Genomic DNA, 27,822 nt, shown 5'->3' with positions numbered 1-27,822 from the left:
GCTGTCGCTTGTGACCAAGCAACGCTTAGCTGCACCTGTGTCCATACTTGCGAAGGCGACCTGCGCGTCACTTTCCCGAAAGGTGTCGCCCGGAACGAGAGTGGTCGGTCTGTTAACGGATGGTTGTCGGCCTTGACTGCCAGCGGAACGAGATTCCGGGTAACAAGATCTCGTTTACTTCCGAGGCACGCTGGTTGGTAAGCGGTTTGCGATTCGCCATCGCAAACCTATAAAACCGAGCAGCGTGAGGCCGGCCTGTGACTCTCACTTTTCTGCCTAAGCAACCTTTTGCGAGTGTCGATTTCCGACCAAAACGGTCATAGAACCTATGTAACTCTCAAATGTGAATGAGTTTTAAATATAACTTTTCTTTTCTTTGCAAATAATAGCGTAATATATTAGCTAGTTGTATCCCCCTGTTTTTTGCCTTGTAGTAAACTGGCTCTTCACTTTGTGACAGTCGTAGCGCGCAATGTCTGTATACATTCAAAGGTTCTGTCGAGAGTCAGCTAGAAGGACGGTGGCTTACTGGCCCTTAGTAAACGCTGACACTTACCGATTGCGGCTGGTTCCTCTCTATATGAGCATTTAAGGGTAGTTTTGGAAGCAGTGCGGAGCTATCAAAAGGTCCTGCCTCAGGAAATCTATCTGAAAAGTGGTTTTTACTGTTCAAATGGGCCCAGAGGCCATAGAAAGTAATGTCCTTGCGCTGCAGTTGCTCAGTTGTGGAAAACGTTTGGCATTGGGTCCTCGTTCTCTTAAACCACAATTAAAGCATAGGTGCTGAAATACTGACTAGCCAGCAAGCCTCTGCGTCTCACTTAAAAAAAAGCTTTAAAAAGCTGCTGCAGCTTACGTAAAGCCATGTGCAGAAAAGAACTTGTCATACTGATGAAAGAAACAACTAAATGACTATGATGTAATGAATTCATGAAATCAATCTTAGTATCCAAATACACATCTCAGATGCTGCGCTTAAACACTAACAACTGGCCAAAATGTCAATCCTCTTGAAGTTTATTCATGGTAAGGGCCTGTCTGAAACAGGCGAATACAAAAACTCATTGCACGTCCTAAGCTTACACTTTTCTATTCTCTTGTCCTTTACATCACCTCATGGCTTGCTGGTATAATTATTCGGGGCTTGCTCGAAGCAACCCGCAAGAAATTCTTTTAAGCCGCATGGTGAGCAATTCACGTTGCCATTTTGAAAGTTTCAGCCACACACACAAAAAAACGAAACGCAAAACTGCTCTTTGAGTGTACTGCTGTGATCGAATCATGCCATGTTCTGTCTCTGGAGCTTGCGAAATTGCTGAAGACACTCGCATCGGTGGCTCCATAGGGTCTAACAAGTGGCTGAAGTAACAGGCACCAAATTCTCACCGTGAGCTGGTCCTGCAGCGTTGCTGTCTTAGCACCAAACGTATCATGCCGTGTAAAATATTTCGAAAGAATTTTGAGTTCCCTTTGTTTATACTAAGCTGCTTGTCCTTTTATTTACTCGTGCTGCTTCTGTTTGTTGACTACATGGTTTTTTTCCACGCATTTGAGCCGAATGATTGGATACTTAGCTATCTGCTATGCTACCTCCACTTTTGCTTCGTGGTTTGACTGAACAACGCGCGAAATTTTGTGGGCTATACTGATCTGAATGCTAGCTTCTACAGCTGTTTGAAAGAAAACAATAAAAAAAGGCTTTGTCCTTCAGCCGAAGATGCCAATGCCGAAGATAGCATATCGTGAATATAGCGGGCTGATTGCGAGTGATTTGAATTCGTCGTCACTGCCGCCGTGTATATCAACCGGATTAAGTCTGCAGTACAAAAGAGACTCCTTCAGACCCCGTCCAGTTATCCGCCTCATGCTTCGGGAATGGACGATGCATTGCTGCTAATTATTTGTTTGCGGGAAAGCACCTGATTACTTGTCTTCCTTGACTACGCCTTCCTTTCCTTAGTATTCCCTTCGTCCCTCTAATTGATCACCGGTACTATGTTTTCTTCTTTAGATCTATGTCGACAATTTACTTGTTTCTGCTAATTTTTGTTTGAATGCTTCATTTTAAATTGCTGGCCGTGCTTCCCTTAGTTCCATGTCATTACAGTGTCCTTGTTCGGGCATGGCAGTGCAAATTTGAGATCTGAGATTTGTTACAGATTTTATCTAAGTTAACTGCCACTGGTCATATATTTGATATCTTCAAAAGGATTAGTTGTACACGCAGGGTTTTTCTGGCGATGCAGTGGAAGCGCAAAAGAAGGCGTTAGCTTGTGATCGTCGCCCTCGCCAATTCGTGCGTCGCATAGGCCAAAGGACACATAACAAAAATACGCGCTGAATATGACAAACGCTGGCCGCCTTAGTAACTCTGACGGCGCGAACGGTTCCCTTCATTCTACCAATACAATTTTCAAACCACCGCACGCTCCGGCGACATTTATTTCGCGCCGAACCTTATTCCAATTCACGCGGCATCCACGAGTGGGCGATAGTGGGACGTCCCTCCACTGCTTGCATAGTGAAAGGCGAGGTCACGCACAAACCTCAGGCTGAATTCTTTACCGGGGAATGCGCCAAGGATCGTAGTCAGCGGAGAGATCTGCGAGAGTCTTAGATGGGCAAAGAATCACGTCCGACAGGAGGTTAGGATTGCAATTCCGCTATACTGGGAATGTCACTGTCACTGTGACAAATTTTGCAAAATAGTTGTCGGCTGCTCTCCGCGGCAGGGGGCAGTTAAATTAATGACTGGTCGTGAGAGGTTGCTCAGGAAGGGCAACCTGGGTCTCACAAGCCCCACAGCTTGCAGGACTTGCCATCGCAGGGGATTGAATAATCGCTTAACCGCTGCAGCATAACGCTAGGAGTGGTATAGAGACTCCCAGAAATCAATAAGTTTTAAGTAGGAAATGACCAATCCTGCATATGTTGGCATTAACCCATTAACGATATCGAGTAAAAACCCTTAACACGAAGCTTAAATGTCCTCTCCATTTTTTTTTTACATATTAATCCTTACTCTCACCGTTCTACCGTTATGTATATTCACTCAGGCATACAGATGTAAACATAGTTCTTATATGCATTGTATTTCCTCGAGATACACTGGTCCAAACACCGTGTGAAATAAAATAAGTGATTAGCTAGATTGCTTTCGCGTCTTTTTAGCATGCTTTGGCGGCAGTGTGACAAATGAGATTGCACTGTTCAAGTAATAATGCACGTGTACCAGTCAAAAATCGTCGGCTCCAAGTCAGACATTTAAGTCCCTCCCATGGGAGGCGCTCAATAAATGACGGCATCTGCAGCAGGTTCCACCTCTGTTTGACTTATTTCTAATTTTTTTTTCTTCTTAGCTTTAACGGTCATGTGTGCAGGTTTATTGTTTTTACATTTCTTCCTCCGCAACAGTTTGAACGAACATAAATGCCTCTGAAGCCTATAATTTCTTTATCGTAACTTGAACGCAGTGCTTTTTTTATGCATTGTAGGCCTAATACACTCTTTCGGCGGCTTCTGCAACGGCCCGCACATGAGTCAATGCTTTGGCTGCCGCGACCACAGAACGACACCGTTATATGCATCACATTCCCGGGTATCAGCTGGCAAACGCCCTGCATTCACCGGATTGCAAAATACCTTGAATGACAACACGTCATCAGTGCAAATGGACGCATTGAAGTGAAGGAAAACCAGGAAATCAGCGCGAAAAGGCCAAACTTGGTGGAGATTCTTATCGAAAAATTGTTTGTTTTACGTAGTGAGCCCTGCAGGCACTGAACCATAAAAAATGACCAAAATATACAGCGTCTCGAAACCTGTTCTCGTTTTGACTACAGGCATGCAGATATACGGTCGTATTCCAAGCCGCATAGTTACAGTATTTTCCGTTCGTTACTGATCTCCTTTATTGTTTTTGTTTGCTGTGTTGAAGCTAGTCTTCGTTTCTGTATTTTACCATTAATTTGTCGTCACTGACTTGATGTGATCTGTTGTGTTCCGTCGTGCTTCATGCGGTGCGAAGCTCCCAACTCACCCCTCGACCTATAGGTGCGGCTCAATCCTCTGGGACGCCTTCGCACCCCCAACCCCTCTACAGTCTCTTGGGCTGATGCAGTGTTGCAGTATAAACTGGTGCAGCACCAACGGCTGATTCAGCGGGCAGTCAACATAGCGCGTGAAACTGGTGCCCCCTACTGGGAGCTCCACCCAAGAAAGAGGACAGCCCACTAGCTCTTCACTATAACATTGCTCTATCTCTTTTACCCCCATACACATACTATAAAAAAAGGAGGAATGATGGTGGAAGAGAGGGCAAATTAGCGATTTCTATCAATCTTTGAAAGTCTCGAAATTTCAGAAAATATCTGGAGGAGTCAGGTACCAGACAGTGAAAAAGAATGAATTGAGCTTTAGGGAAGATTACAAACCAAAAGGATTTCCTGACATTTTTTTTCTAACTCTATCCGCATTCTAACAATGAAGTGTGAGGACGGAGACATTGGCGCCTGCTTTCAACACGCTGGAATTGGCGAAGCTTGGTACTGGCCATTTGCTAGTAGTTCTAACGTAAATGACAAAATAATTCACTTAAATCGCATAAGGTACCGATACTTACACCTAATGCATCCGTGATAATTTAATGGTGCGGACAAGGTCTTTCTTCTTGGACATTATCAGCTTAGACAACACCATCATAGCTCATGGTGCTCGGCTGCTGACCCGAAAGACGCTGGTTCAATCCCGGCTGTGACGGTCGCATTTCTATGGATTCGAAATGGTAGAGGTACATACGTGTACTGTGCGCTGTCAGTGCACATTAATGAACTCCAGAGAGCCGAAAATGTCCGGAGCCCTCCACCACAGCGTCCTTCATAGCCTTAGTCACTTTGGGATGTTGAACCCCATAAATCCAAACCCTTCTTGGACATCACTCTCTACTTACCTTATCTACCGAATGCTCAGGAACAGAAACTTTCTGAGCAAAATTTTTCGAATGCGAGGTCTAATTTGCTTTAGCACGTTGGATTCCTGTGTCACTGGTCTATTTTCTCTTTTCTTCATCCAAACCCTTCTTGGACATCACTCTCTACTTACCTTATCTACCGAATGCTCAGGAACAGAAACTTTCTGAGCAAAATTTTTCGAATGCGAGGTCTAATTTGCTTTAGCACGTTGGATTCCTGTGTCACTGGTCTATTTTCTCTTTTCTTCATGCCTCAAACTTGGTTAGCTTCACTAAAAGCCGATAGTCAACAACATGTTTCGCTCTGTTATATGTTCTCACGCTATGCTTTGCGTCATATTTTGTCCTTCCAAACAAATTCGTGAGGTTCCCATTACAAACGCAGGCGCGATGTTCCCGCACGCATGCGTCAATGGTAGCAGAGAAGAAAACGATGAAAAAACTAGTCTTGCCGGTGAATTTGCGGGCTTGTGTCTGAGTGAACAGTTCGCGCCGTTGTTTCCCCCTCTGCAGGGGTCATCATCTGGTGCTTTCGAGGAACTCTGCTGCCGCTGAGCGGAGAACACACGCGAAGAAAAAGTCGCTCTGGGTGAGAGAAAAATGCGACACTATGCACTCTTTCCACGGTTGGTATAGAGAAGACAAATTCGCAGACACCACGTGTATGATCTGGGTATTAGGCAAACAGAACTCAGGAGAAGCTAAAATAGCATCCAGGCTTGTGTTATATATTAGTTCGCTTGATTAGGCAATTGAGCCTGCTGTGAAACTCTGCCAGGCGATAACCGAATGAAAAAGTAATGGAAAACTACTGTAGCAGATTGGTCTCCTTTATAAATTATGCAGACAGTATTTTGTTCTAGACGCCCTTGAAATCTAAGCTGTACTCTCCTACGTTTCTTCTTATTGAACAGTGCGTTCGGCAGTTAGCAATGAGAGCACTATTTATAATAAGAAAAATTAGAATGACTTTTTATAGTGACGCCCGCTGCACTATAAGACGAAAAAAAATTAGCAGCGAGAAACAAAGCAAAGGTGGAAAAGAATACAAATGCATATATCGCCGCGCGTATCGTTCTCAGTCGCGTGATGCTTTCACACCGTACCCGAAGGGACTGGGAGGCTGCCATGCTCGGCTGCTCAACTCTTCAGGACCAACGAGCCCTGGTGACAAGAGCCCAGGCCGCAGCGGAAGCTACAAGGGGTCCTGGACTAGGGATCCCGCCTAGTGAGTGTGAGGGCCGGGCTCTTCAGGCCCGTTTCAAGCAATAACTTTTTTGTAAATAGTACAAATAAATGTTTTACACCTCCAGCACCTGTCGTCATTTCTGTCGAGCGTGCCAGCACGTGCAACAGTCTGAAGTGTAACCGCACTCGACATAAGTAGCATGGTGACGCGCGGCTTTGGGTATGTTTCGCCGACGGCTGTAACGTTCGCCCGACCGCCGCCCAAAGGGACTTGGTCGAGCGTGCCAGGACAGCGGCCGACGTCACTGGGCTCCCACGTTAGGGATGTCATCTAGTATTTGTAAGGGTCGGACTCTTAAGGACCGGCTCATGCATACCTTCATGAACTTCTCTTTGGAGAGCATTAAAAGTTTTCCATCACCACCACCACCGCCGTATTGTTATAGCCTTTTGCGAGCACACGTTAACTCAATAGACTTGCCGCGTTTCTTGTTTCTCCGATCGCCTGGCTGATCCCTGCAGCAATATCATGAACAAAGATACGAGCGTGCGCTAAACGCTTCTCTGAATACCATTGAGAAGAGTGCGCGGAAGCGCATGAGGACAAAAACGACACGCCCGCTGCGTGCATTCAAACATTCACACCACGCCTGGTCCGAACCAAGAGCAAACGAACTGTGAAGGTCGACTGACAGATTGATTTCAAATGCGTCGTAACACAGACTCCGAGGCGCAGAGCGCCAGAAGGCAGCGCTTACGAAACGTTCTGAATTTTTCTGGTTTTCGCTCGCATTAGCACACAAAACTAACCAGCTAAGTATATGCGTAGGTTATGATGGCATTTAGAGTCTATTTTACCATCCCGTGGAATATACGGCTCCTAGGCGACGGGTAGCCCCATTGCATGGCGCAAACAAAACGACGACGTGAACAATGATGTGTTTCTCAATGCTAAGCGTCGGAACAAATTCTGCTGAATCTCTTCTCTGTTTGCAGAAGTGGGTCCGTGATTTCAATGCGACTCAGACGAAGCCTCTCTTCCGAAGGGAACCAGGACGTATCCATTTGTAAACGGGCATCACAGAAAAGAGCTATAATGGTAGTCCTACTAGAAAACACGACACAGGTGTCTACGCTTAAGAGTCCTGTTCATGCAACTAAGCGTGAAGTGTGCTCTAAGTTTTAAGCGTGGATGGCAGTCGAATAACGTTACTCTAAGTACAAGCGTTTAAGATACCGACTAAAGTCGTCGTAAGGGACTGCTCCTTGCAAACACTAGGTGGAGGTCCTATTGTTTGGGACCCCAGTGGCGGTGGCCGCCGCCCGGGCGCGCCCGGCTAAGGCTTCTTGGGCCTGTAAGTTGTGGCAGCCGAGCAGGGTCGCCTCCCAGTTCTCACGGTTGGGTTGAGGATAGGGGGGAATAGCCGGTTTGGAGGGGCAGGCCCACACCATGTGATAGGTGTCAGAAGACAGCGCTCTACAGTGCAGGCAGCTGCCGCTAAAGGAGGGGTCAAAAGCACAGACAGCGATCATAGGGGACTTGTACGCGACAGCAGTCTAGTCGGGAGACGCGCAGCCTCTAGCATCACTCGACAGTCGCGCCCAGATGATGGCGTCCATAAAGGCAACCGCATCAGAAACCTGCGGTGCGTGAAGCAGGAACATAGGCTAGGCAGATAGACGAGACAAACTTTCAGAGAAAGAGAGGAAAACGACGTGACCAGTGTATTGATCTGACTGCGGTGTTTAAGGGCGGAAAAAAAAACTGTCTTCCTGAATTTAAACAGCAATAGAAATGCAGCGGCAGAGAGCACGCGAACGAGGCATTGTCGAAACAAAGTGCGCTACATAAAGTGCATTTGCGCACCGAGCAACTCCACCCACATTGTGGTCCATGAAATAAAGGGGCCATGCGGGTGAAACACAGGCAATTTTTGTGTAAATATTGAATTTTTGGTTACTAATTCTTTTATTACATGTAAGGGATCGGTTTTCATGCCCAACGGTACCACATTGAGTACGGACGCGAAGTCACTAAAACCTTGAATTGGTGAAAAAAAATAGCGCCAAACCATGCAAACCACAAGAAGGAACGAAGACGAGACACCTTATTGTGGTCTCCTTCGTGCGGTTTGCATGGTTTAGTGCTATTTTTTTTTCACGAATTCAAGTATGCATCAACTAGCCCAAGAAAAGGTGGAAATTACTATTAACTACAATGTAAGCACGCCAAGTGGCCGAAAAGTGGTCAGAATTGAACTAGTTCTACGATGGTAACAAAAAACAGAAAAAATTTTGGGAAAACCTAATTGTCAAGGATTAGTGTTGATCTAAGTTCTTCCCATACTCTGCCTCCTATTTGTTCCACAGCTTTTGCTTTTATGACTGCGCTGTACATGTAGAATGCAAAAAATAAATGCGCGAGAAGTAGTATCCTTCCTTAGCCGTGAAATATCAGGTCTCGGCAGAACTATCTGCAACCTGGGAATGAAATGTTGTGAAAACCGAAGCCGATATTTACGACTGCTTGCCGGAACCGACCGTTTTACCATAATGTGGGAACAGGAGCACTTCATTCGGAAAGGCATGCCTTAATTAAAATTCCCTCTCTGCCACGCAGGCACTGAACAATTTGCTGCGCAATCATCCGAACAGAGGTCTGTGCTCCTAATATAGCAGCCGTGGCCATTCAGTATTTATCTGCTGGATTTAAGAAAAAAATCCTGTGCGCAAACTATTGGTCCCATCTAAAGTAAACGTCGCTTACAAGGTAGAATAGCAGTCTAAGATCTTTAAGATGTAATTAAATATCAGCACTTGACAGAGTTTTCGTGAATTAGGGAGAAACCGCTGTCAGCTAAGAATAGAGTTTTCGCCAACGCGAGATAACGAGCTGATGCGACTAGCTACTACACCTACCGGGCGAAGCCACCGATAGCCCGGTTTGTCGGATGGGCGAGTTGCGAGCCTTTTTTGCAGTGTTTTAGTCCGAGCAGTACAAGGAACAGCACATTTTGCCCGCCTACCTAGCCAAGTCGTCGCCTCCTGCTGCGAAAGGCAGGGGGCGCAGAACATAGTTTCGGCTGCTCAGTAAGCCTTTTCGAAAATTTACTTGGGAGTGATGTCAGTTTTTCATTATCAAGAAAATTCAGGCAAGTGTCTTTGTTAAATTACTTCCTAAAGAACAAAAATCATAAATTATGCTGCTTTATGAGCGATGTTTGCACTCGGGTAGGCTGTTAGGCTGTGCTGAGGAATTTTTTACGCAATAAAATACCAGAAGCTCTTTTACTGCAAGCACGATTGAAAATGATAGGTTTAACAAGATTTATTGGGTTTACTAAAACGGTAGGCCGACTTCGATCATTAATTTCTTATATCTTCAACCTGGTTACTGCCAAGCAAACAGCGTATTATCGAATTATAGTCGTGATTTATGAAGCCGAACAGAAAGGCTCCACCAGGGAAGCACGTCAACATTAAAGGCTTCATGCAGCTCATTAACGAGGAAAAATTAAGCATGTTTTGAACGCCCCGGAATGTAATGAAGCCTAATGAGTACGTGTACATATTAGAGATGTTGCTTGGTGGCGTGAAGAAAACGAGAAAGAAACAATGTTTACTTTTTAAGAAACCACATGAGAATGATCTTTGTTCTCGCCATATTTGTGTTCCACTTTCACGCTCCCCACTGCACATGATATGATAAGAAAGAGGCAAGAAATAATGTATGCAGCTTCAGTAATAGGATAAATTCAGAGAAAACCAGAAAAGAAACTTTCGAGCAAATGTTTAAAAACGCTTGTTTATTTTCAATGAGGAATTAAAACATTCTTCACAGAGCCCGAACTTGATGAGCGGTGTACGGCTAGTGCCGTAAGAGGTCATTACGCATATTTTCATATGGTTTTATTAAAAAAAAATAATGTGGTATAGCCTTTTCAGCTGAACTGAGCTGTTCCAATAATTGCGTTTCCTCCTGATGTAAATTTGCTGTCAGAAATTTTTATCCTGTTTCATATGTTAAGACACGAACGTTTTAACTGTTTTCAAGGAAAGTAGTTAACTATGCAAGCTTATCTATCTTCGTTAAAGCTAAAAATATAAAAAGTAACCTTGCTTCTATGTTCTGAAGTCAAATTGGATCATTTAAAAAAAACGCCACGTGAGAAAATTATGTTGAGAGACATGTGATTACGGTGGTGCTTTGCTTTAGCTCCCAGACATAAGCGCAAGCTGTCAGGGTCCTGAACTAAGAAGTCCGCCCACCTGCCTTCTCCTATACTTTAAAAATCAATAAAGTTTATTCTCCCTCTCACGCAATTACAAGCTTGGTGAGGCACATGGTACTACTAGTGGCATTTCGCGTCTCAGTGCGGCAGCTAATTTGCAATATTCCTCGGGTTCGTTTCAAGCGTCTTGCTTAAACCGAAGCCCTTAGGCATCGATGGTCAGGACAGAGGAGCGGCCACTCGTTAGAAGTTTGTTTCTACAAGTAACGTGAGCCAAAATCAATTAAATAATAACTGGCATTATTCTTGGCAATAAGGCAGTCACGACGAAGGTCGGAACGTATCTGAAAAAGGTAGCTTTTTACGCCTCGTTAAAGTCATGATTTTTACTCGCATACCGTGTCTTTCTCAAATCTTCAATTGTCGTTGCCTTTGTAGCGTCTGAGTTTATTGGTCTAAAAAGGTATGTTTATAGCGCTTCAATCTATTTACTTCTTTCTTTGAACTTCGAAATCAGCCAGTAATATTGTTAAGTCGGAGATTTGGGCAACGTGGTGCATCGTACGTAAGAAGGAAAAAACAGAAAGAACTCGTTTTTTTCCCGCCAGAGGCGAAATATATAGTAGGAAAACATCTAAACAACAAAAGCACAAAACATTGTAGACAACTACGATACATGAAGGTGCAATCATTTCAGGTGATACAAGAAGGTGCAATTATTGCTGGTGCTTTGCATAAGTCAGAAGGAGAGATAACTTATCTCTCTGTCATGCAGTGTAACGAATAGCTTGCTGACGCAACTCTGGTCCCTCCGATGAATGATTAGCGCTTCAAGGTTTCTCTTGCTTTTTTCGCTTTGTATTTATTTAGGACATGCGTGTTGTCCAGGAAAGAGGTCAATTTCCTGGAGGGCAATTCTTGAAATGTGCGGCAAGGTTGCAGCCCATGCCTGTTTTTAGCAATCAAGCGTGCTCGCTTAGGCAAGTATTCAGACAGCTGTCTGTTTGCCCAACATACGTTTTTCCACATGATAGTAGCACATCGCACATCAGATCGCGCTGACAATAACTATTTCGCTTCTGGTGGAATAAAAACGAGTTGCTAATCAGGGCATTGTGCCGTCTTGTTCTTTCTCACCCCGTGTTTCTGCGCTGTTTTTTCCTTTCTAAACAGAAATATTACTAAGAAAAAAGACGTAATTCATTTAAAAACCTTGCAGCATGTAGTAATCTCAATAGTAAAAACGGCTGCAGGTTATTGTGCTGTTTTTCAGAATTATTCAGAACGCACCTCTTAAATATACAGCATTTACTACTTGGAAAAAAGGCAAGAATCTTTAATGACAAGTCCTGTTACTTTCTCTGAGTTCAGTATGTGGGTGTGTGTGCGGGGGGGGGGGGGGGGGTGTTCCCGTTAATTAGTCTTCGGCAGCTGTTGGGTGCACGCAGCCTTATTGATGGCTTTCTGGCGCAACTCCTAAGGCGTGTCCATGCTCGACACTTCACCCAGCGCTCTCGCACTGCGGCGCACTGTTTTCTATCAATCCAGAAGATGCATCTATCATCACATGCCGGAGCTTTTCGCGAGTCTTACACAATGTTTAGATTTTAGTTCGCTTGTCTTTGTTTCGTGCTTGTGTGCATTCGAAGAGCACTTAATCCTGTGTGTTCCAGCTAAGCACGCATCGTCTAAACCATGAAAGCTTCGGAGCCACGACGGGCATGCCTCAAGCGTGAAGAAACAAATTAGAGAGGCACTTAAGCTCCGCTCCGCCTTAAGTGTATGACGGGACAGCGTTAATGATTATTTGCCCTTTTATTTCTTAATTACTCCCTTCTTTCAGTTGCACGTCTTCATTGGCATACATCTGAAGGCATACTAGACTATGTAATAGACCACAAAAGACAAAATTTCTCGCTTTAACCAAGTCGAACTAACGCGGCTCTATGGCTTGTTGGTGGCGCGTCTGACTCGAGATCCAATTTTTATGGGTGCGATCGGAACAAATTAGTCCAGTTTTTTGTCTACAGCGTGACGTTCTTACATATCATAATTACATCTCTGTCATGCGAGGACCTCATAGTCCGGATGTAACTCTAATTTTAATCATTTACATTTCGCGGCTCATCGTGTGACCTCACAACGCTCTCGTCCAATTATGGATTAGTGTGACAACGCGCGGCTTTTCCTCCGAACATCCGCTCGAACGCTATCGCGTTAAAATGAGTAAACAGGAGCATTGTAGTTGCATAGCAGGCAGTTGTAAGCATATCGGACACGCATTGGTGTTGCATATGCCGGAGCAGCCGGGTGCCTGCTGTGCATGCACTTGGATGAGGTGAAGGACACGCACCAGTCACTTCGCATGCGCAGTATGCGGCGGGTTTAACCGCATACGTGTCGCTAATATACCTCCAAAAATATTAAAACTTTCCTAAATAAATAGCAAGTCTTGCGTGCTCAGTTCTCCCTCCTCTTTCCAAGACACCTCTAACGTCTCTTGAAGAGAACTACGGCCACGCATAGACGCCACGCATGTAAGAACGCAGGTACAAAAGGCTGATTAACAAGTAGATTTTATACAAGCAAACGAGCACTATACACTAGAACGAGGGACAGGAAGGTTACAGAGGGGAAGGTATGCTGTGTAAAGGCGGGTGAGCATAACTATGACGTCACGGGTTAAAATTATAAAAATATAAAAACACCGAAGTTTGGGGGTGTAAAGAGCGACGCCGAAGTATAGTACTGAGCAGAAATAAAAAAAAGTGTGTCTAAAAATCATACGCAACTGTGAGAAGAATGATCCCCTCAACTTGAAAAACGATGCAATTTCCCAAGGCATCTTTATTCCTCATCGGTTAGCGCGACAGCCGGAGAGCTAATGCAGGCTTCACTGTGATTGTAAAGCGTCACTGCTTCCAAATCTTCGCATGTTAGCTCGTCTTTCGTTCTGGTTAGGAAGACAGAGTCATGCAAGAAGTGAGTGGATCCGCTCGGCTGGGAGTGCTTGCAATGCAGAGGCAAGTCGCTGACCGAAACGATCCCTACCGAGCTTACATGTTCCATAGCGCGTTAATTAAATCATCGACCTGTGTGTACAATATACACTTTTCTGAATATCAAACGAAACTTGTCGACCATACCAACTTCGCACGACGTGTAAGGGCTTCGATGTCGCGTGTATGAATCGGGCTCCTCTCTTCCGTAGTTTACGTTCGCGCAAATAGAATTAGCTTTCCTAGGCCCACGTGTATGCCCATGTTTTGGTTTTCAGGCACTCCCTTCCGTGGATCAGCTGACGTTCTGTCATTGGGAATGCTTCTATATCATCGAAGCAACGTTTTACGCACAGCAGATAAAATATTTGCAGGACATCCAGCTTGTTTTAGGCAGGTTCTCTGTGTGGCGGATCTAGAGCTCTAGCGCAGATCAGAGTGCCGTAGTCGCCACTCCTCGCTTGACAATCATCGAGTGTCTGCAATCAAATGGGGAGAACTGTTTCTTGACACCAGGCTCATACTTCCAACAGACATGGCTAGGGCTAAGACTCAGTGTGCCTGCCACCCCTGGCGAGCCCTAAATTGGAGGGAAATTTTCAGAACCGCACGTATATAATTCTGAGATTTGACTCTAACGTCACAGAAGCTGTCTCGTACGATCATTATCCTTGCAAAGGGACGAGGACGCGTCTAGCTTGGCGCAATAACGATAGCTTGTAACGCATGGGAAACAAAGTCATGAGAGTAATGAGTGCTCTTGATAAAAAGAACATGGCGAGCTTTCACTTGAATGTACTATGTTATAATTACTTCAGTTAGTTAGCAATACTCCGCCCGATAAGATAACTTTGAAAGTGTTGCTACATTCCCTACTATGGGGGAAAACTTAGCACTAGACAATGTAACAGCTTTCAGCAAACACACCAGAGCTTGACTGTAAGCGAGGAAACCGACAAACAAGAATACAATTTTCTACCGAGAAATGAACTAAAAGGAAACCTTCGCCTGATATTTTTTATTTTCTTTTTCATTAGAAAGCTAGATCTAGTGGGATTCAACAGCGCTACACTAAAAGTATTTCGCCGTACGCGCCCCAAAGCAACACAGCCGGCTGTCGTAATCTCGGGAGAAAATGACGCGGCTAAGGACGTGACCGGAGTTGTAATCCTTTGCCCCTTTTTGTGCGTCGAGAGGGCTTCCTTAGTCTTCGTGTTTTCCCCTCTTTGTCCCGCTCCTGGCGACAAATGAGGATGGGGCACAAAGCCTCCTGGAGATTAAACCGAGATAAAAGGAGGAAAAACGGGCACCGCTGGAATAGAGCCTTTACGCTGCGCTTCTGAAGAGATGAAAAAAAGGTGGGACTGCTAAGGAGAGAGGAAAAGTAAAGGAAGTAAATGAAAGACAAATAAATAAACAAGTATGAGTGCTCTGGAAAATGAAGAGAAAGCTCATGGCCGACGCAAAATTCGATAAGAGAGAAGTTGCAGACTTCTACCCCACTCAACCAATTGACAATAATAGTTCTATTATCATACGCAGGACACCACAAAAATACACACAGTTAGACTGACGATGATTGGCTAGAAAAGGCACAGCAGCTCTCAATAGTCCGCAGGTGGCCATCGGCGTTGTGACGTCTACGGGCAAGCATTGCTTCACCGATGCCACCCATCGAGAGGTGGTCACGTGGTGCTGTCGTATCATGAAATTTTTGGCTAATGGACGTCGACAGCAATGCAGCAAACGCGGAAGATTCCCCTTATAGAGTTACAGATACACATTTGAAATCGAGGATCGAAAGAAGAAGCAGAAAAGTAAAACGAGTTCAAAGCGCACCAGTTCAAGTGCTCCGGACTAACGTTACCTTCCGCTTGCCGGCCTGAACAAAAGAAACGTAATTGGACATAGGTGCGTTGCAAACAGTGCAGCTAAACTCTTACAACGCCACTGGCCGTGCATGAACATATGTAGCTGTGGCACAGACTGTCTAGACAAACAGCGTGTGGCTCTCACTCTCTAGACGAGATCATTCTATGGAAAATAATATGCTCGTCTTGATATCCATATCGTTTGCTTCTTCCATATGAAAATTAGCTCAGGATATAGGCGTTGCGTGAAGCATGCACGGAAGTTTGTCTGTTGTGCTGCCTAAGCGGTTGTGGCATAAACGGTCAGCGGCATAAACGGTTGGAGAGTGTTTTATCTTGATCTATTCTGCCTTTGCTAGACCACGAGAGTCTTTGGTCACATTCTAGATGGGCTACACCTGTCACTGCTTCTCTTTCATCAGTGCAAGTTTGGGAGGTCTAGCATCTACCAAATATGGCTAAAAACAAAGTCTCTGAGGAAGTGACTGTGAGAGAAATGACGAGGTTTGTTGGCAAAACCTGGCTATCGGCGGAAGCATATTTAACAAATAAATTAGCTGCGAATAAACAGTTACAAACACCAGTGAAGGGCATTCTAAACTCGTAAAAAAACATATTAGACAAATACGCAATGTTGATTCGTATTTAATTCGGCAGTACTGGACGAGAAAGCTTTGCTGTAAACTTATTGTAGCCACGTTGTGTCAGTCTTTATAGGGGGAATGCAGTCGCTTATTGCTAGCAATTGCAGTCTTCAACAGTTAAAATTAGAGATTAAATTCCCGGCGTGTCTGCATCAGATATATATGCCATGAAATTGCAATTGGGTTTATGAAGTATAAACATGGATTATACCGGTGATACAAAATAACACGCAGTTAAGATTGCTGCTAAGCATGCACATGTAATGCAGATAATTCGACTGATGAAATGATAGAGGGGGCATTGTTAAATTATAACGGAAAGAATTGCACAGCTTTCATCTGAATATTTGTACAAGGTGCTGCTTTTCCTTTAAGCGCTCAATTGTTTCTTTGAAACGTTAAAAATTTGGCCCCAGTGATGAATGACATTAAGAGGGCTGAGAACAAACTAAAACAATCCTCAAGCGTGCTCTATTTTGAGAGCATGAGAGAAAAAAGGTAAAGACTGCGTATAATACAACTACCATACTGTGGCTTGGAGTTCTCTTTTTTTCTGTGCGCTATGAATGTATTGTATAGCATGCGTTGGCAATGCGTTGTGCTACAAAATTTTCCTCAGCACTCGTTAACCACACCTGCCCATTCATTTAAGTTAATGAGAGAGTAGCATGGACTCTTTTATTTGCGCGAAGTGCTTTTTAGGCGGTTAGCTTATCGAGGGCTGACCCTCTGTGGTTGCTTGATGAATCTTCGCAGTCCGATGTGCTATTAATATATACATGTATATATACGCCCTTATTCTTCATGAGACATGCTACTGCTTTCGCGCAATCGTTTCACGTGATGAGTGCAGTTTTTAAGGCGAAAGCCTGTAATGGCTCATACTCGCGGTGACCTTCCGTCCGGTCACGTGACTTCGCGGTGTCCGTCCGTTACATCGCCACCTAAGTCACGTGACCTTGTTACGTGATCACAGCCTGCCAACTTTACTGTGAGAAAACTGCCCACTGTGGCGGGTGGTGTAATGAAACGTGGATGATGACAAACGGCTTTCGCCTTCCCGCAGTTAAGAGATATCTAAGTGCCTCCAACAATTTTTTTCAACGCAGCGCATGGTGAATGCGTTTTCTCATTCACGTGCGTATTAGTAACTGCTACTGAGTCTAATAAGCCTAGATTAACTACTGGTGCATGATTTGATGCAAGTCCCGTTCAATATATTGTAATTGAAGCAATGCATGGTGCCGTAGGGAAGGGCCAGGACTACGCAGTGGTGCTTTGTCGCGATCCCCTATCAAGAACACGCGAGGATATCCGAACGTACGGCAGGTACTCCGCAGTGTACAATATTATTGTGTCTCTTTACGCCTAGAAAAACGTTAATTCCAAATCTCAACACTCGAAGGTCCTACAATGCTGATCTTCTAAAACGCCTTCGGGAGATGGCAAATAGGAAGCTATTTTTCTAACGTGTCCTTGTGGTTTTCGTCCCACCTAAGGCTAAAACAGCCGCAACCAGAACGCTCACGTCATTGTGATGCTGAAATAGACCACGTTTCCTTCAGAGTTCCGCGACAGATCGCAACAAGTGGCCGTGACGTTTCTATCATTCTTTCTTACAGTAATAAGTGTCGCAGCTGTTCGCTGAATAATTGCTGTTCGGGTCTGTGATTGTTTGCTCTAAACTTTCGTCTTCCTTGCTTCTGCTACTGTTCCAACGTAGATTTTGCTTTTTTTTATTGTAAAGTAGAGATGTTAAACACAGAGGTAACATTTTTCTGCTTGACGAAAACATATAAAGCGAAAATAGGCAGAGAAGAAATTAACAGCTTGGAAGGCTTGTTTTGTAGGGTGCTCTAGAGCTTTAATCTTCTAGCTCGTTTCTTTCTGGCTGAAAAAATTAGGTCCGTTAATTAGTAAGCGAAGCGCGGCTCCCGAGTTAGCGAAAAAAGGTTTAGGGGCAAAGAGATGGCCGAAGCGGAAAAATAAGCAAAGACGCTCAGAGGTAAGGCTTCCCAAGTTCGAGCTCACGATGAGCGCAAAGTCTTCGACAGAGACGCCACACATGAGCTAATTACTTTGAAGACTAGGGTAAAGAAGACACAATGGTGAGCGAGTGGCTGAAAGCGCATGATGCTTGTTTTCTTCAATTCATGCCAAAGTGTATCTACGTTTTCGGCACACCTGTTTCGCCAAGTGGTTGAGTCGGAATCATCATTGAATGAAGAGTAAGAAAAGCGCAAAGTCCGTACTGAATACAATTCGGGCGATACGCCGTCTTGATGTAGCAGGAATTTTCCACCAATTCGGGATAAAGTCTTATGGGTGTATCATGGCAGGCGCAGAGAAAACAGGAGTGCTAAAATTCGAATGAGAGGCCAATAACCGGGCGGCACATAGCAGAGCCTTAGGGAATCAACGAAGCTCATGGAAAAAGAGAAGCGAAGAAGACTAGGTGAACGTCAACGTGCTGCGAGGCCGAAACCTGCTTCCAGCCATCCAGATGCCATGTTTGAAAAAGTGCCAGAAAAAAAAACTGGCAGAGAGGAGGTCATATTAACGCAATCCTCATCAAGACTTGAGAAATGAGAGTGCGGAAAAATTCTGAAGTGGTTGCCATCTGCGAGCGTTCGTTTTTACAACAAAATGGGGACCTAACTTCCTACTACTTGTTTGGCGCCGTTCAACTAATATTTACTTTCAAATATATTCAGTTAAAAGAAGTCCAATCAAAGTAGGAAAACGTATTAGTGGAAATCTCCGCTGCACAAAAACTGTGTACTTTCCCGTCCGCGCGCATATCCTCTAATGCTTCGCATCATTATTCCTTCGTGTGCTGGAGAGAAAGAACAAGATTTGTGACTGATTTGACTGGTTTCTGTGGCACTACTTCTTCGTGATTCAATGTTCCTTAACAATATCAGCGTGGATTTCTTGTGGAATTTCAAACGTTTGGAACGAGGAAACATTAGAGTAAACTATCCCCCCCCCCCCCCCAAAAAAAAAAAAAACTATTTCGCTTCGAAGCACGTAGAAATATTGAGCAATATAAAAAAAGAGACTAAATATGGTATTGCATGTAAAGTTTTCATAAAACTGCGCACTCAAAATAAAGAAGTCGTTCGATTAAATCTGCAAATGGTATGCCTTTTAGGGCACTGTAGAGTCGGGTGTTAAAGCTGAATCCGCATTGTCTTTTTCGTATTTCCTTCCTTAAATTTCCAATCAATTAAACGATATAAAAATTAAAAACTTGTATTACCGCCATGTCATCAGTGGTACTGCCCCTTCGATATGATCAGCTTTATTGGTATCGAGTAGCCGTTCTTATTATTAACGGTAAATTACTTAGGCGGCCTCCAGTTCTCCACTGATTCGTCATTAATGAATTGCGTTTTTGCGCCGCGAATTTACTATTGCATAGAATTTCCCCCGGGCACAAATACGGTGCGCAAACAATGCTAAAGCTGAGGGCACCACATAACTCACCCCGCAAACGGTCGTGCACCCATGGGAACAATCCTTTCTCTCAAGCAATCCTGGCAGCGAGAGTGAAAGCTCTGGGAAATCAAGCAAATATATACAACAAAGTGCTTTCAAGGTTAGAAGCAGAAAACACCCCAGCAAAGAAGAACAAAAACTAGAGGGTAATCCTGAATACGTGAGAGACCACAACAGAAAAAAGTATTGCTATCGACCGTGGACACAGCGTGGCATAGGCGAAGAAGTCCGCAAAGGCATTCACACGATCCGGGGGAGACTGCCCGAAGATTCTCCCGGGGTTTCACCGTGGTCACCAACGCAGCGTCTGGAGACCGATGGAAGCCTCGGCTGTCCCGTATTCATTTATATACCGGTTGTTTCCGTCGCAGTGGAGCGTTTGTTTCTATCTTGTTCCGTGGGCTCCCAGACAGAAGGGTACGTCTCGAAACTGGGTAAGCTTGACACGCATGCCAGAACCCGGAAGACAATGCGAAACTTATTTTCGGGGAAGTTGTCGGGATGGCATGCGAATGTTTCTGAGCAGGCGAAAGCCTTTATAGACTCATCGTTGTGGACATGATTTCTGCGTCCTCCGGAAGTGTCCGCTCCAGCTGTCAATCAAATAAAATGAAATTTCGACGAGGATGGGATTCGAGCCCACGCGGGGGGAGCCCAATGGATTAGCAGTCCATCGCTTTAACCACTCGACCACCAAGTCCGACGAAACAAGGGTATTTTAGAAGGCAAATGTCGTAACTTGAAACTTGAAGGTGTAGTATGCCGTAACTTGAAACCAGGTACAACGGACACACCGAAATAACGAAGGTATAGTATGTCGTAACTTCAATCTGAAACTAATTTGAGAAGCGTGAGGCAATCGTGCTTAGCTAGAGGGCTCAACAAGACGACACAAAGGCTTTCGCTTTTATGCACTTAAGGTGACTAAGTGCTTCCCTGAATTTCTTTTGTGCTCTTGATGGGACACTGAAGGCAACTTGTAATTGGCATGTATCGATAAACTACGGCATTCTAATGACTAAAAGACGACTATCGCCGAAAATCAAGCTTTTGTAAGCAAGAAAAGGCCAGAAATAAAATATAGGTGTCTCAACCCAAGGCCGGTTTTTCACGTAATCTGCGCATGATGAAACCAAATTTCGTGCGGAACTTTGAGGTTATTCCACACTACGATTCACTTGAACATGACGGCAGCCTGTCGTTTTCGGAGTGGACATCAATAGTTTGAATCGAGGGCTGGGAGAGTTTTGAAATTAGTTGTTGTCAGCTATAAATGCGCTTTTTGCTTCCAGACAAACGATGACATACACAGAAAGGGCCAGAGAATCAATTTTTCCTGAGCACGATAATCGACCGCTGCGGCGGTCGAATTTCGATGAAGGGAGAATTCTAGAGGCCCGTCTACTGCGCGATGTCAGTACACGCTAAAGAACCCCAGGTGGTCAAAACTTACGGAGACCTTCACTACGGCGTCCCTCAAAGCCTGAGTCACTTTGGGACGTTAAACCCTCATAAACCAATCCCGAACCAAAGTTTAGTATAAAGAGAAAGGAAACAATGGCGAAAGCAGCGCAGTCGCTGAAATGTGAGGGACGGAAAAAGGCAGTATAAATCAGTAAAAAACGACTTACGATATAAAACTCTGCTATCCACCTCTCTGTTTTCATTCAACGACCAAATGCCGCTGTATGCACTTATAAATCTGTGATGGTTAGCAGTGCTTCGTGAACTAAGATAGCACTGTAGGACATCTTCCATTTTTCTTAGTTTACACGATCTCGAGTCAATAAAAAAGAGCTCCCTCTCTTTTACTCTTCTTCGTAGTCGTTTCCGTCGACCGACATGCACTGCGCCATTCGCTTGCTCTCCTGAATCAGCCTATCATTAAGAGCGCGCAATGAGCTGATGCGCAGTTCCCGCAATCGAGAGGCCAACGTCGGAAGGCCGGCAATTTGTGCAAGTTTTTCCATGTACAAAATGTTTTTATCTGTCACAAGCGCGATTTGTGCCGAGTAAAATTCCGCTGTGTTCGTAAAGGCGCGCGATGAGCATGGTATGTTCTGGTCTGCGAGAAGCCTAAGAAGAAGAAAAAGAAGAAGCATCAGCGATGGCGGCGGTTGCTTCTCTTGCCGCCGCTCTATTTCGCAAACCTTTTGTCGCCCAGCGACAAGTGCTGAACTACCAAGACTACCGGCGTCACCAGCAGACGCAGCATGGCCACCGAGCTGCAGATGCTGGTCAACCTTGCGGTACCTTGCGTTGCAGTGTTGGGTGTTTCCATCCTCGGCTGCGCGTGCATGCTGACCTACTCGCCCACCAACCACACCCAGCCAGAGCGGAACGCCGAAGACGTGCGTCTCTACATCGCGTCCAAGGACAAGGCGACCGACCAGCAGTGAGCATTGGAGACGCCAGGACGGGGGCTTTAGAAACCTGGCAGTCCACCATGTGTACTACACCGGCATTCCGGACAGCAGGCAGTGAGCTAAATGCGGACCAGCAAGCATCGAAAGGCGAGGATGCCGGCGTGGGCGACTACGCTAAAGACACTTTTGCTGCGGCAGCCAGGAGAGAGGCTTGCTGCGCTTAGTCCATCGCGACCGCTAACTTCGAAAGCCGCGTAACCTCGCATCGCCAAGCCTTTGTGATGCCTCTGGCGGGCTTCTGGACAGACGGGCTGCCTGGGGTCATTTAAATTGGCTGTGCGTCTTCCAGAACTTGTCAAGTGCGGGACTGACTGCGCGTTAATAATAAATTGGATGTCTTATTGGAGGCTTCCAGTACTTTTACTCACGCTTTTTATGTTGCAGTCCTTCTCTGTTCCAAGAAAAAATGAGGAGGCTTAGGGCCTCTACAAAAATACAAGCTGGTTAAAAACTCAAGCGCTATGCTGTCCCAAGGCACCTGCCACGAATAAAAAGTAAGGTACGAAAGAATATAAATGAAACAAAAAACAGTGAGCTGAGCAATAAAAGAATGCATTATTGAAAGAAAGTAAAACGTGTAATCATCTAACGTGATGTAATAGTAAAATTAAATGAAAACAATAGCACCGGTCCTAAGACCTTAATTAATTCTTACCCTCTTAAACCATGTTGTAATATTGCCTTTGATGCCGCTAAGAATAAAAAGTGTCAGCTTACTTCAAGCAGTACAGTAACCTGCACAGAGGTGAGCAAGTATTTCTACAGCGCTCGAGCGGGCCACTGCGAAGAAAATTAATGCAAAGTTTGGAACAGACACTGGTTTTAAGGGCCAATACATGCACTCAATCGAAGCAGCATAGATTGACGAGTGATACAAGCGTGAACGTCGTGCCCTTAAGAAGGCTTGTTCGCTTATATTTGAATTTATTAGTTCCAAAACACACCTTTATGGCGCTCTAGACAAGCTTGCTAACGACTGTACACTGTTGGTACTATCGGGCCCTATAATTACGTGTGATTTCAGCATTAGCATTAAAAATATACCTTTTCTGTTCGAAGAAAGCCAGTACCTACGTCATGCGAGATCCAGTCTATAGCAGCCCACTAATGTCGAATCGGAAATCCACTACAAATATTATGCATTCTTTGTACCACCTGTAGTGCTTAAGACTGAGAGAGAGAGAAAACTTTATTGCCTGGAAGATGGTGTGGCGCGGTGTGGCTATCCCCCATGGCATGATTGTAGAAGTGATGAGCAGCATGGCCCAAATTCGTATTTATTGTGCGCAAGCTTCAAGGCCTATATTTGTGCAAATATATTGGCTTGGTGCCCATAGTGCAGTGTTTGCTTGCACTAGCACATACCAACTGTTTCAAGTAAGCGCGGCGCTAATTAAAAAATAAAAGAGATTTCGAGACATGATGGCGCCTTATAAGCAAGTAATGCCAGTGTTGTGGACGTCAGGAAACAGCATCGAATGGAACGCCCTGCCTCTACAGGTGATATCGGCTGTTGATTTTGACAAGGCACTCTGTGAGCTATTTTAAATATATGTACTACATTACACAATTTTATTGTTCTGTGTTTTACGATGTAACTGTTTTTCTGTTGAGTGAATGTATTTTTCTGCCCTCCCTGCCTGGACTCAAATGAGGGTCTGCAGTATTGTGGAAATAAATAACCACTAAGCTGCTTAACTAATTTCTGAAAGTTATCTTTTTAAACTTCACAGTTTTAGGCGCCTGGCTGGTTTTTGAGATTCGGAGCGGGCTATTAATAAAAGCAATATCGGTTTCGTAATTGCCAAAACGCGATCGCCCTCGAGCAATGGCTCAACAAAGATCGGCCATCTTGCACCAAAAGAATCGCGCTTTCAAAAAGCGCTCTAAGAATCGCGCGCCCCCAGCGCACGTCATTTCGTGGCACACTTGCCCGTGAACTTCTCTGACCCGCCTTGGCTGCGGTGCTCACTACTCTACACTGCTCCGACCCTCACGAGAGAGAACGTCAGGTGACACGTGCGCCACAAAGAGACGTGCGCTAAGGGCTTTGCTTTGCGCACGCCAAAGACGTGTTGTATCCGAAATTGCGCGTCTACCCCCATTCTACCAACAGGAGCCGCTACATCGCAGTCCACTTCGTGCCGCCACAGCGCCGAGGGTAATCGCGCTTCAGAAATTCCTAAAACTGAACTATTACTATGCCCTACTACAAATATCTACATGCAACGACGTGTCTAACTGTAATAATTAAAAAGTTAACTACAAAAAAATTAGTTAGGATCTAATGTTAGCACGATTAACGCTTTTTCTGACGTCCTTAGATAACGGTATTTATTGGCGGCAGAAGGAATTTTTCATACGAAAAGGCCTATTTTTACAATTTAGTGGCGGGCTGCCCTGTAACAAGGCATGCATCTATGCCCCATGCATGGTGGGCAGGCTCAGTCATAAGAGCCTAGAGTGAGGCCCCGGTAACTTGGGCGCCTGTGAATGTATGTGAGTGAGCCCATGTGATGGTGAGTGGATGTGAATGCAAGTCAAATTGAATGTGTGCGAGCGCAGTGAGTGCCTTCTGGCTGATGGCTCCACTGTGGGCCGCAGATAAGCGAAAGATTGAGATCAGGTTTCACATGTCGAGCTTCATTCATTCATTAGTGTAGCCGTATTCATGCAACTCTATTCACAGCTCAAATATCCTTTACCCCCTATCTTATTTAAATTATATTGCTTTTTCCTTTCCTATATAGTTTCTGCGCTTCATGATTTTTTTTTACTTTTTGCGTTCAAAGTGCTAGTGGTGCCACGTTAGCTTTTACAACAACCCTGTTTTCATTTTTTAGACCATTAACCTTCGTTGCTTTTTTTTGCCAAAGTGTCCGCCTGTCAGAAAACAAAATTTGAAGGCTGAATGTCTTCCGAATCTATGAAATGAAGCATGCAAGTAAGTAATCTCTGCAGTTTCTGACTCACTCGATATGCTTTATCAGGAAGCTGTATGTTATCGACACCGCTTTGTAGCACCTGAATGTCGCTCGTTTTTGTACTGACGACGAAGTTTTTATTGCAACGTATGCATTTATTTTCGCGCGTCCACAATCCCAAGCTCTACACAGATTATCAAAAGCGATTAGCTACACATCTGATTTCAAGTGAAACTTTTTTCCAGCTGCAAACTCAACTGTGCGGTAATGACCCGCCGCGGTGGCTGAGCGGTTATGGCGCTCGGCTACTGATCCAGAGTTCCCGGGTTCGAACCCGACCACGGCTGCCGCGTTTCGATGGAGGCAAAACGCGAAAGGCGCCCGTGTGCTGTGCGATGTCAATGCACGCTAAAGATCCCCTGGTTGTCGAAATTATTCCGGAGGCCTACACTATGGCCCCTCTTTCTTCCTTTATTTCTCTCACTCATTTCTTTATCCCTTCCCTTATGCGCTGTTATAGCGTGGTTCAGGTGTCCACCGAGATGTGAGAAAGATTGTGCGCCATTCTCTTAAAAAAAGCAATTTTGAATTTTCTCCTTGTACGTGGGATGTGATTTGTTGTGCTGACCTCTCCTTACTGTTACTCTCTGATGAATACGAAGAAGCACAGGGAGCAATAAAATGGTTGCATGAATGAAGCAGTCACCCATTAATTCAGGTGCTGGCGACATGTAACGAATGTATCGCAATGCGTTTCCGTACGCGAATAACTGCGCATTTATTTAAGGCCCGTACTTTGGCGCATAAATCTTGCACGCGGATGCCAGTGACGTTTCCTCCAATGGCAGGCGATGTACCGTAGCTTGACGGAAATCTTCCTTGGTGACTCTCCTGAGAATTATGGTTTTGAAAGCTACCTACAGCTCTATTTCTGAGCCATAAGAGTATGTTGCTATATGTTACAGTTTTCTTAATGAGTTTATGTGTATGTACGTGTCTTCAACGCTTACACTTGTTGGCCTAGTTTTTTTATTTTTCGAATTCCTGTTTCCGACCCCTTCTTTATTCGAAGCATTTCATTTTGCACTGCAGTACATTTGTTTCCTGATAAGTTCGGCTCCCAAACTTTTGTTTCATTTCTTCTGTTTAATAGGGCTTTCAAAAGTTAGCGTATTTTTGTAGCGACAGCTACATTACGGTAGCATTTCGAGCCTCCAGCGTGGCGGCCCCATGGCGGTGGCGCATCGCCACCCTGTGGCTGCGCCGCCACCTGTCACGTGGTTGGTCACGGGGTGCGGAGCAGCTGCCGGCGGCGTGGCACCGTGGACGATCACGTGGTTCGTTACCTGTTGGTCACGTGACCAGACACGTGGTGCGGAGCAGCTGCTGCTGCCGGCGGCGCGGCGCGCCGGTGAAACTGAGCTGCCACAGCTGTACGCATGCGCCGTGTCAAGTGGGACAAAGATGAAGAAGGAACGTTCAGCGAAACCGAGCGGTGAAAGACTGACTTTGCAGTTCAACTGAACAAGTTCCACTTGGCCAGCTGTAGCTATCACGTCACTCCAGATTTAACCGGAGCTAAACCATCGCCAATTCTTTCATTTCCTTCAAGCATGAAAATACTCGCATTAAAGAAGCGACAAAAGTGTCGACCTTAGAACTGGCGTGGATTGAGGATCTGTGTTCTCCTGTTGTCTATGAGGGATATTTTAGCAATATGCAGACACTAAGTGAGGATTCTATAAGCTGACTTCCGTGATTTTTAGTTAAATACGAAATCAAAACTCATATGGCATGTGTCGTATTAACGACAGCGGCTGATAAGGAATTTTTCTTATTGTCGATGTTGTTTCATTAAAATAAGAATTTATTGTCCCTGATCATGGTGCCGACTTTGCATGTTTTGAAGCGAGATTCATGCAGTATTTCGCTTCCTAGCAACACAAGTTCTCAGCGGAGTTCATATTTAGTAAGGCATTTTTGCAGGCGGAGAAACGTTGCATTATTCGTTGTATATAGACATATATTATCTTAGATTTGAGGAACACCATCATTGTAACAACTCAAAGTGAGGATACATTTAAAAATGAAACTGGTGCCTGCTCGTTGTCAGATATGACATTACCTCCGAAATTCAACTAACTGCGGTCATTCTCCTGTTTCCTTTGTCTCTAACCCCCCCGGTAAATATTTTCAAATATTACCAAGTTTTACTTTTTTATCGGCATGATTTATTACAGATGACAGTGTCGCACTTGCCTATGAAGGAAAAATTGCTTTCAGATAGTTTATTTTTTTTATTTTGTTCCGAACAACCGACAGAAGTTCGATTTATTTCTGAGCTCTTTGCGAGCGTCACTCAACGACGTCAATGCTGCACATTCATAGCAGTATTTTGAGCGTTCTTTTTCGACAGGCTATGTACTTCCGCCGATATTTAGCAGTTTGAGACGCGAATGACATTCATTTTGGTAAAGTGTCGGAAATATCTGTAGAGTTTGTTTTTCCTCTGAAACTCAAATAAAGAAAAATACCAAGAATTTGATAATCGCTGCACGGAAAGCTCGGGTACCAATTTTTTTTGTGCACATTACAGGAGAGCCATGCCTGTGTAATCTATGCATTCCTTGAGTCGAGCACTAGATAACATGTTTCATATCTGGCTCTCGCTGCAGCGCTCTGATGAAGTCGTAACGCCAGTGCACCCGTGTAATAAGTTTTAAATTTGTATCTTAGAATGCCAAGTGACCAAACTGACCAGGTATCCTGCCCCATGACTTTCCTCATCGCCCAAGTAAAGCTTTCTGATCTGAGCGCGCTCTTTTTTTCTAAACTAAGCGTTAGTAAACATTCCTGTTTATTTTTTAGCTGCTTTCAGCGAAGCGCGCAGACTGACAAAAAAAAACACTCCTTTCCTTCGGTATCCCTGCTGCAAGTATTCGGTAAATGATGTGTGAGCCATCCAGTCTGCGAGCCAAAACTCTACTGAAAGGTGCTAGATTACGGTGAAATTTATATTTTGCCCATTTTGTTTTTATTTAGTGTTTATTCAAGCCGGCTGGTTACGT

The sequence above is a fragment of the Amblyomma americanum genome, chromosome 3, assembly GCF_052857255.1.
Source record: "Amblyomma americanum isolate KBUSLIRL-KWMA chromosome 3, ASM5285725v1, whole genome shotgun sequence".
In the NCBI taxonomy this organism is placed as follows: domain Eukaryota; kingdom Metazoa; phylum Arthropoda; class Arachnida; order Ixodida; family Ixodidae; genus Amblyomma; species Amblyomma americanum.
Note: the sequence above shows the minus strand (reverse complement) of the source record.